The sequence below is a fragment of the Bombina bombina genome, chromosome 12 (assembly GCF_027579735.1).
Source record: "Bombina bombina isolate aBomBom1 chromosome 12, aBomBom1.pri, whole genome shotgun sequence".
Lineage (NCBI taxonomy): Eukaryota > Metazoa > Chordata > Amphibia > Anura > Bombinatoridae > Bombina > Bombina bombina.
Window position 1 is genome coordinate 148,379,622 of NC_069510.1, and position 12,500 is coordinate 148,392,121.

The window sequence follows — 12,500 nt, forward strand, 5'->3', positions numbered from 1 at the left end:
GACTACTAGACAGCACTATGTGACAGCCTGAGACTACTAGACAGCACTATGTGACAGCCTGAGACTACTAGACAGCACTATGTGACAGCCTGAGACTACTAGACAGCACTATGTGACAGCCTGAGACTACTAGACAGCACTATGTGACAGCCTGAGACTACTAGACAGCACTATGTGACAGCCTGAGACTACTAGACAGTACTATGTGACAGCCTGAGACTACTAGACAGTACTATGTGACAGCCTGAGACTACAGGACAGCACTATGTGACAGCCTGAGACTACTAGACAGTACTATGTGACAGCCTGAGACTACTAGACAGTACTATGTGACAGCCTGAGACTACTAGACAGTACTATGTGACAGCCTGAGACTACTAGACAGTACTATGTGACAGCCTGAGACTACTAGACAGTACTATGTGACAGCTTGAGACTACAGGACAGTACTATGTGACAGCCTGAGACTACTAGACAGCACTATGTGACAGCCTGAGACTACTAGACAGCACTATGTGACAGCCTGAGACTACTAGACAGCACTATGTGACAGCGTGAGACTACTAGACAGCACTATGTGACAGCCTGAGACTACTAGACAGCACTATGTGACAGCCTGAGACTACTAGACAGCACTATGTGACAGCCTGAGACTACTAGACAGCACTATGTGACAGCCAGAAACTGCTACAAGGTAATGTGTGACAGTCTGACACTACAGGACAGCACTGTGTGACAGCCTGAGACTACAGGACAGCACTATGTGACAGCCTGAGACTACTAGACAGCACTATGTGACAGCCAGAAACTGCTACAAGGTAATGTGTGACAGTCTGACACTACAGGACAGCACTGTGTGACAGCCTGAGACTACAGGACAGCACTATGTGACAGCCTGAGACTGCTACAAGGTAATGTGTGACAGTCTGACACTACAGGACAGCACTGTGTGACAGCCTGAGACTACAGGACAGCACTATGTGACAGCCTGAGACTGCTACAAGGTAATGTGTGACCGTCTGACACTACAGGACAGCACTGTGTGACAGCCTGAGACTACAGGACAGCACTATGTGACAGACAGAGACTAAAGGAAAGCACTATGTGACAGATAGAGACTACAGGGCAGTACTATGTGACAGAGACTACAGGGCAGTACTATGTGACAGATAGAGACTACAGGGCAGTACTATGTGACAGATAGAGACTACAGGGCAGTACTATGTGACAGATAGAGACTACAGGGCAGTACTATGTGACAGATAGAGACTACAGGACAGTACTATGTGACAGATAGAGACTACAGGACAGTACTATGTGACAGATAGAGACTACAGGGCAGTACTATGTGACAGAGACTACAGGGCAGTACTATGTGACAGATAGAGACTACAGGGCAGTACTATGTGACAGATAGAGACTACAGGACAGTACTATGGGACAGATAAAGACTACAGGGCAGTACTATGGGACAGATAGAGACTACAGGACAGTACTATGTGACAGATAGAGACTACAGGACAGTACTATGTGACAGATAGAGACTACAGGACAGTACTATGTGACAGATAGAGACTACAGGACAGTACTATGTGACAGATAGAGACTACAGGACAGTACTATGTGACAGATAGAGACTACAGGGCAGTACTATGTGACAGACAGAGACTACAGGGCAGTACTATGTGACAGATAGAGACTACAGGACAGTACTATGTGACAGATAGAGACTACAGGACAGTACTATGTGACAGATAGAGACTACAGGGCAGTACTATGTGACAGATAGAGACTACAGGACAGTACTATGTGACAGATAGAGACTACAGGGCAGTACTATGTGACAGACAGAGACTACAGGGCAGTACTATGTGACAGATAGAGACTACAGGGCAGTACTATGTGACAGATAGAGACTACAGGACAGTACTATGTGACAGATAGAGACTACAGGACAGTACTATGTGACAGATAGAGACTACAGGGCAGTACTATGTGACAGCCTGAGACTACAGGACAGTACTATGTGACAGACAGAGACTACAGGACAGTACTATGTGACAGATAGAGACTACAGGACAGTACTATGTGACAGATAGAGACTACAGGGCAGTACTATGTGACAGACAGAGACTACAGGACAGTACTATGTGACAGACAGAGACTACAGGACAGTACTATGTGACAGATAGAGACTACAGGGCAGTACTATGTGACAGATAAAGACTACAGGGCAGTACTATGGGACAGATAGAGACTACAGGACAGTACTATGTGACAGATAGAGACTACAGGACAGTACTATGTGACAGATAGAGACTACAGGACAGTACTATGTGACAGATAGAGACTACAGGACAGTACTATGTGACAGATAAAGACTACAGGGCAGTACTATGGGACAGACAGAGACTACAGGGCAGTACTATGTGACAGATAAAGACTACAGGGCAGTACTATGGGACAAACAGAGACTACAGGGCAGTACTATGTGACAGATAGAGACTACAGGACAGTACTATGTGACAGATAGAGACTACAGGACAGTACTATGTGACAGATAGAGACTACAGGACAGTACTATGTGACAGATAAAGACTACAGGGCAGTACTATGGGACAGACAGAGACTACAGGACAGTACTATGTGACAGATAAAGACTACAGGGCAGTACTATGTGACAGATAGAGACTACAGGGCAGTACTATGTGACAGATAGAGACTACAGTACAGTACTATGGGACAGATAGAGACTACAGTACAGTACTATGGGACAGATAGAGACTACAGGGCAGTACTATGTGACAGATAGAGACTACAGGACAGTACAATGTGACAGATAGAGACTACAGGGCAGTACTATGTGACAGATAAAGACTACAGGACAGTACTATGTGACAGATAGAGACTACAGGGCAGTACTATGTGACAGCCTGAGACTACAGGGCAGTACTATGTGACAGATAGAGACTACAGGGCAGTACTATGTGACAGATAGAGACTACAGGACAGTACTATGTGACAGCCTGAGACTACAGGACAGTACTATGGGACAGATAGAGACTACAGGACAGTACTATGTGACAGATAGAGACTACAGGACAGTACTATGTGACAGATAAAGACTACAGGGCAGTACTATGGGACAGATAGAGACTACAGGACAGTACTATGTGACAGATAAAGACTACAGGACAGTACTATGTGACAGACAGAGACTACAGGACAGTACTATGTGACAGATAGAGACTACAGGACAGTACTATGTGACAGATAGAGACCACAGGACAGTACTATGTGACAGATAGAGACTACAGGACAGTACTATGTGACAGATAAAGACTACAGGACAGTACTATGGGACAGATAGAGACTACAGGACAGTACTATGTGACAGATAGAGACTACAGGGCAGTACTATGTGACAGATAAAGACTACAGGACAGTACTATGGGACAGATAAAGACCACAGGACAGTACTATGTGACAGATAAAGACTACAGGACAGTACTATGGGACAGATAGAGACTACAGGACAGTACTATGTGACAGATAGAGACTACAGGGCAGTACTATGTGACAGATAGAGACTACAGGGCAGTACTATGGGACAGACAGAGACTACAGGGCAGTACTATGGGACAGATAAAGACTACAGGGCAGTACTATGTGACAGACAGAGACTACAGGACAGTACTATGTGACAGACAGAGACTACAGGACAGTACTATGTGACAGATAGAGACTACAGGGCAGTACTATGTGACAGACAGAGACTACAGGACAGTACTATGTGACAGACAGAGACTACAGGACAGTACTATGTGGCAGATAGAGACTACAGGGCAGTACTATGTGACAGATAGAGACTACAGGGCAGTACTATGGGACAGATAAAGACTACAGGGCAGTACTATGTGACAGACAGAGACTACAGGGCAGTACTATGGGACAGATAGAGACTACAGGACAGTACTATGTGACAGATAAAGACTACAGGGCAGTACTATGTGACAGATAGAGACTACAGGGCAGTACTATGTGACAGATAGAGACTACAGGGCAGTACTATGGGACAGATAAAGACTACAGGACAGTACTATGTGACAGATAGAGACTACAGGACAGTACTATGTGACAGATAAAGACTACAGGGCAGTACTATGTGACAGATAGAGACTACAGGGCAGTACTATGTGACAGATAGAGACTACAGGGCAGTACTATGTGACAGATAGAGACTACAGGACAGTACTATGTGACAGATAGAGACTACAGGGCAGTACTATGTGACAGACAGAGACTACAGGGCAGTACTATGGGACAGATAGAGACTACAGGACAGTACTATGTGACAGATAAAGACTACAGGGCAGTACTATGTGACAGCCTGAGACTACAGGGCAGTACTATGTGACAGACAGAGACTACAGGGCAGTACTATGTGACAGATAAAGACTACAGGGCAGTACTATGTGACAGATAGAGACTACAGGGCAGTACTATGTGACAGATAAAGACTACAGGACAGTACTATGTGACAGATAGAGACTACAGGGCAGTACTATGTGACAGACAGAGACTACAGGACAGTACTATGTGACAGATAAAGACTACAGGGCAGTACTATGTGACAGACAGAGACTACAGGACAGTACTATGGGACAGATAAAGACTACAGGGCAGTACTATGTGACAGACAGAGACTACAGGGCAGTACTATGGGACAGATAGAGACTACAGGACAGTACTATGTGACAGATAGAGACTACAGGGCAGTACTATGTGACAGATAGAGACTACAGGACAGTACTATGTGACAGATAGAGACTACAGGGCAGTACTATGGGACAGACAGAGACTACAGGGCAGTACTATGTGACAGATAAAGACTACAGGACAGTACTATGTGACAGACAGAGACTACAGGACAGCACTATGTGACAGATAAAGACTACAGGGCAGTACTATGGGACAGACAAAGACTACAGGGCAGTACTATGGGACAGATAGAGACTACAGGGCAGTACTATGTGACAGATAGAGACTACAGGGCAGTACTATGTGAAAGATAAAGACTACAGGGCAGTACTATGTGACAGATAGAGACTACAGGGCAGTACTATGTGACAGATAGAGACTACAGGGCAGTACTATGTGACAGATAGAGACTACAGGGCAGTACTATGTGACAGATAGAGACTACAGGGCAGTACTATGGGACAGATAAAGACCACAGGACAGTACTATGTGACAGATAGAGACTACAGGGCAGTACTATTTGACAGAGACTACAGGGCAGTACTATGTGACAGATAGAGACTACAGGACAGTACTATGTGACAGACAGAGACTACAGGACAGTACTATGTGACAGATAGAGACTACAGGGCAGTACTATGTGACAGATAAAGACTACAGGACAGTACTATGTGACAGACAGAGACTACAGGGCAGTACTATTTGACAGAGACTACAGGGCAGTACTATGTGACAGATAGAGACTACAGGACAGTACTATGTGACAGACAGAGACTACAGGACAGCACTATGTGACAGATAAAGACTACAGGGCAGTACTATGTGACAGATAGAGACTACAGGGCAGTACTATGTGACAGATAAAGACTACAGGACAGTACTATGTGACAGATAGAGACTATAGGGCAGTACTATGTGACAGACAAAGACTACAGGGCAGTACTATGGGACAGATAGAGACTACAGTGCAGTACTATGTGACAGCCTGAGACTACAGGGCAGTACTATGTGACAGATAGAGACTACAGGACAGTACTATGTGACAGATAAAGACTACAGGGAAGTACTATGTGACAGATAGAGACTACAGGGCAGTACTATGTGACAGATAGAGACTACAGGGCAGTACTATGTGACAGACAGAGACTACAGGACAGTACTATGGGACAGATAAAGACTACAGGGCAGTACTATGGGACAGATAGAGACTACAGGACAGTACTATGTGACAGATAAAGACTACAGGACAGTACTATGTGACAGACAGAGACTACAGGACAGTACTATGTGACAGATAAAGACTACAGGGCAGTACTATGGGACAAAGACTACAGGGCAGTACTATGGGACAGATAGAGACTACAGGGCAGTACTATGTGACAGATAGAGACTACAGGACAGTACTATGTGACAGATAAAGACTACAGGGCAGTACTATGTGACAGATAGAGACTACAGGGCAGTACTATGTGACAGATAGAGACTACAGGGCAGTACTATGTGACAGATAGAGACTACAGGGCAGTACTATGTGACAGATAAAGACCACAGGACAGTACTATGTGACAGATAGAGACTACAGGGCAGTACTATTTGACAGAGACTACAGGGCAGTACTATGTGACAGATAGAGACTACAGGGCAGTACTATGTGACAGATAGAGACTACAGGACAGTACTATGTGACAGACAGAGACTACAGGACAGTACTATGGGACAGATAGAGACTACAGGGCAGTACTATGTGACAGATAAAGACTACAGGACAGTACTATGTGACAGATAAAGACTACAGGGCAGTACTATGTGACAGATAAAGACTACAGGGCAGTACTATGTGACAGATAAAGACTACAGGACAGTACTATGTGACAGATAGAGACTACAGGACAGTACTATGTGACAGATAAAGACTACAGGACAGTACTATGGGACAGATAGAGACTACAGGGCAGTACTATGTGACAGACAGAGACTACAGGACAGTACTATGTGACAGATAAAGACTACAGGGCAGTACTATGTGACAGATAAAGACTACAGGACAGTACTATGTGACAGATAGAGACTACAGGACAGTACTATGTGACAGATAAAGACTACAGGGCAGTACTATGGGACAGATATAGACTACAGGGCAGTACCATGTGACAGACAGAGACTACAGGGCAGTACTATGTGACAGACAGAGACTACAGGGCAGTAATATGGGACAGATAGAGACTACAGGGCAGTACTATGGGACAGATAGAGACTACAGGGCAGTACTATGTGACAGCCTGAGACTACAGGGCAGTACTATGTGACAGATAGAGACTACAGGACAGTACTATGTGACAGATAAAGACTACAGGGCAGTACTATGTGACAGATAGAGACTACAGGGCAGTACTATGTGACAGATAGAGACTACAGGGCAGTACTATGTGACAGACAGAGACTACAGGACAGTACTATGGGACAGATAAAGACTACAGGGCAGTACTATGGGACAGATAGAGACTACAGGACAGTACTATGTGACAGATAAAGACTACAGGACAGTACTATGTGACAGACAGAGACTACAGGACAGTACTATGTGACAGATAAAGACTACAGGGCAGTACTATGGGACAAAGACTACAGGGCAGTACTATGGGACAGATAGAGACTACAGGGCAGTACTATGTGACAGATAGAGACTACAGGACAGTACTATGTGACAGATAAAGACTACAGGGCAGTACTATGTGACAGATAGAGACTACAGGGCAGTACTATGTGACAGATAGAGACTACAGGGCAGTACTATGTGACAGATAGAGACTACAGGACAGTACTATGTGACAGATAAAGACTACAGGGCAGTACTATGTGACAGACAGAGACTACAGGACAGTACTATGTGACAGATAAAGACTACAGGGCAGTACTATGGGACAAAGACTACAGGGCAGTACTATGGGACAGATAGAGACTACAGGGCAGTACTATGTGACAGATAGAGACTACAGGACAGTACTATGTGACAGACAAAGACTACAGGGCAGTACTATGTGACAGATAGAGACTACAGGACAGTACTATGTGACAGATAGAGACTACAGGGCAGTACTATGTGACAGATAGAGACTACAGGACAGTACTATGTGACAGATAAAGACTACAGGGCAGTACTATGTGACAGATAGAGACTACAGGACAGTACTATGTGACAGATAGAGACTACAGGACAGTACTATGTGACAGATAGAGACTACAGGGCAGTACTATGTGACAGATAGAGACTACAGGGCAGTACTATGTGACAGATAAAGACCACAGGACAGTACTATGTGACAGATAGAGACTACAGGGCAGTACTATTTGACATAGACTACAGGGCAGTACTATGTGACAGATAGAGACTACAGGGCAGTACTATGTGACAGATAGAGACTACAGGACAGTACTATGTGACAGACAGAGACTACAGGACAGTACTATGGGACAGATAGAGACTACAGGGCAGTACTATGTGACAGATAAAGACTACAGGACAGTACTATGTGACAGATAAAGACTACAGGGCAGTACTATGTGACAGATAAAGACTACAGGGCAGTACTATGTGACAGATAAAGACTACAGGACAGTACTATGTGACAGATAGAGACTACAGGACAGTACTATGTGACAGATAAAGACTACAGGACAGTACTATGGGACAGATAGAGACTACAGGGCAGTACTATGTGACAGACAGAGACTACAGGACAGTACTATGTGACAGATAAAGACTACAGGGCAGTACTATGTGACAGATAAAGACTACAGGACAGTACTATGTGACAGATAGAGACTACAGGACAGTACTATGTGACAGATAAAGACTACAGGGCAGTACTATGGGACAGATAGAGACTACAGGGCAGTACTATGTGACAGACAGAGACTACAGGGCAGTACTATGTGACAGACAGAGACTACAGGGCAGTACTATGGGACAGATAGAGACTACAGGACAGTACTATGTGACAGACAGAGACTACAGGACAGTACTATGGGACAGATAAAGACTACAGGACAGTACTATGTGACAGACAGAGACTACAGGGCAGTACTATGTGACAGACAGAGACTACAGGACAGTACTATGTGACAGACAGAGACTACAGGGCAGTACTATGTGACAGACAGAGACTACAGGACAGTACTATGTGACAGATAGAGACTACAGGGCAGTACTATGGGACAGATAGAGACTACAGGACAGTACTATGGGACAGATAAAGACTACAGGGCAGTACTATGTGACAGATAGAGACTACAGGACAGTACTATGTGACAGATAAAGACTACAGGGCAGTACTATGTGACAGCCTGAGACTACAGGACAGTACTATGTGACAGACAAAGACTACAGGGCAGTACTATGTGACAGACAAAGACTACAGGACAGTACTATGTGACAGCCTGAGACTACAGGACAGTACTATGTGACAGATAAAGACTACAGGGCAGTACTATGTGACAGACAAAGACTACAGGACAGTACTATGTGACAGATAAAGACTACAGGACAGTACTATGTGACAGATAAAGACTACAGGACAGTACTATGTGACAGATAAAGACTACAGGGCAGTACTATGTGACAGACAAAGACTACAGGACAGTACTATGTGACAGCCTGAGACTACAGGACAGTACTATGTGACAGATAAAGACTACAGGGCAGTACTATGTGACAGATAGAGACTACAGTACAGTACTATGGGACAGATAGAGACTACAGGACAGTACTATGTGACAGATAGAGACTACAGGGCAGTACTATGTGACAGATAAAGACTACAGGGCAGTACTATGTGACAGCCTGAGACTACAGGACAGTACTATGTGACAGACAAAGACTACAGGGCAGTACTATGTGACAGACAAAGACTACAGGGCAGTACTATGTGACAGATAGAGACTACAGGACAGTACTATGTGACAAATAGAGACTACAGGGCAGTACTATGTGACAGATAGAGACTACAGGACAGTACTATGTGACAGATAAAGACTACAGGGCAGTACTATGTGACAGATAGAGACTACAGGACAGTACTATGTGACAGATAGAGACTACAGGACAGTACTATGGGACAGATAGAGACTACAGGACAGTACTATGTGACAGATAAAGACCACAGGACAGTACTATGGGACAGATAGAGACTACAGGACAGTACTATGGGACAGATAGAGACTACAGGACAGTACTATGTGACAGATAGAGACTACAGGACAGTACTATGTGACAGATAGAGACTACAGGGCAGTACTATGGGACAGCCTGAGACTATAGGACAGTACTGTGTGACAGCTTGAGACTACAGGACAGTACTATGTGACAGCCTGAGACTATATGACAGCACTATGTGACAGCCTGAGACTGCTACAAGGTAATGTGTGACAGCCTGAGACTACAGGACAGTACTATGTGACAGCCTGAGACTACAGGACAGCACTATGTGACAGCCTGATACTGCTACAAGGTAATGTGTGACAGCCTGAGACTACAGGACAGTACTATGTGACAGCCTGAGACTGCTACAAGGTAATGTGTGACAGCCTGAGACTACAGGACAGTACTATGTGACAGCCTGAGACTACAGGACAGCACTATGTGACAGCCTGATACTACAGGGCAGTACTATGTGACAGATAGAGACTACAGGGCAGTACTATGTGACAGACAGAGACTACAGGACAGTACTATGTGACAGCCTGAGACTACAGGGCAGTACTATGTGACAGCCTGAGACTATAGGACAGTACTATGTGACAGCCTGAGACTATAGGACAGTACTATGTGACAGCATGAGACTACAGGACAGTACTATGTGACAGCCTGATACTATATGACAGCACTATGTGACAGCCTGAGACTGCTACAAGGTAATGTGTGACAGCCTGACACTACAGGACAGTACTATGTGACAGCCTGAGACTACAGGACAGTACTATGTGACAGCCTGATACTGCTACAAGGTAATGTGTGACAGACAGAGACTACAGGACAGCACTATGTGACAGCTTGATACTGCTATAAGATAATGTGTGACAGCCTGAGACTACAGAACAGTACTATATGACAGCCTGAGACTACATGACAGTACTATGTGACAGCCTGAGACTACATGACAGTACTATGTGACAGCCTGATACTGCTATAAGATAATGTGTGACAGCCTGAGACTACAGAACAGTACTATGTGACAGCCTGATACTGCTACAAGGTAATGTGTTACAGACAGAGACTACAGGGCAGTACTATGTGACAGCCTGAGACTATAGGACAGTACTATGTGACAGCCTGAGACTATAGGACAGCACTATGTGACAGCTTGATACTGCTACAAGGTAATGTGTAACAAACAGAGACTACAGGACAGTACTATGTGACAGTCTGAGACTATAGGACAGTACTATGTGACAGCCTGAGACTATAGGACAGTACTATGTGACAGCCTGAGACTATAGGACAGCACTATGTGACAGCTTGATACTGCTACAAGGTAATGTGTAACAAACAGAGACTACAGGACAGTACTATGTGACAGCCTGAGACTATAGGACAGTACTATGTGACAGCTTGATACTGCTACAAGGTAATGTGTAACAGACAGAGACTACAGGACAGTACTATGTGACAGCCTGAGACTATAGGACAGTACTATGTGACAGCTTGATACTGCTACAAGGTAATGTGTAACAGACAGAGACTACAGGACAGTACTATGTGACAGCCTGAGACTATAGGACAGTACTATGTGACAGCCTGAGACTACAGGACAGCATTTTGTGACAGACTGAGAATAATGGGGTCGCTAGGTGACATACAATGTAGTTAGTCATGAGGAGCAGCAGAGCCAGCCCTGTTTGCCTCCCTGGGAAGGATCAGAGACACTGTGTGAGGAAGACAATTTAGGAAAGTGTAAGAGTGCTTGATGGCTTAGAGACTGTCTGGCAGCTGAAGACAGCTATGAACAGGGCATTTAGAATAAACACCCTTATGTAGTGAGGGCTATTTATTAAAGTGATTGTACATTTCAAACTATAAGATGTTACAATGATAAGTTTATTAGTTTGCAAGGAAAACCACATAATTATTTTTTTTAAAACGTGTATGCAGGTATATATTTTATAATAAAAGATTTATAATCCTAATTGGTATTGTTTGTTCCTCCGTCCCCCTTCATTTCCTCTTTTGGCTGGGCTGTGATGAATAGAGCAGTCACATCCACGCTCTACATAGGCTTCCTAATTGCTTATAAGGGGCTGGAATTCAAGAATGTCAACTGACACACATGCTGATTGGATGTTTACTGGAATTGTCATAAAAAGAGTTCATCCAAGTGGGCCGGCATAAAATTGCAATAGAAGCATTATTATATGCACCAATTTAACCCTTTCACAGATGGATTAAAAGCAAAAAAATGTACACACACACATATATATATATATATATATATATATATATATATATATATTTTTTTTTTTTAAATGATTTTTATTGAAGTCATAAACAAATACAGGATATAGGGTATGCCCCAAAACATTTACAGATCAATGTATACACAGTATAATTAGCAATGTAATGTATTCCAATATCTCAAGCGTTACTATAAAATGTGGGCTATCTCATAGAGAGACTTCAGTTTTATTATAGAGTATTATAAATGCAATATAAACAAGAATGGTCCTCTCCCAGCTATATAAGAAAA

At 43.9% G+C, this 12,500-nt stretch overlaps 1 protein-coding gene across 1 annotated transcript in view; it reads left to right on the top strand.

The window, feature by feature from the left end:
• Positions 1-12,500, top strand: part of NR5A1 (nuclear receptor subfamily 5 group A member 1) — a 310,741-nt gene that overhangs the window by 623 nt on the left and 297,618 nt on the right. The window lies entirely within an intron of this gene.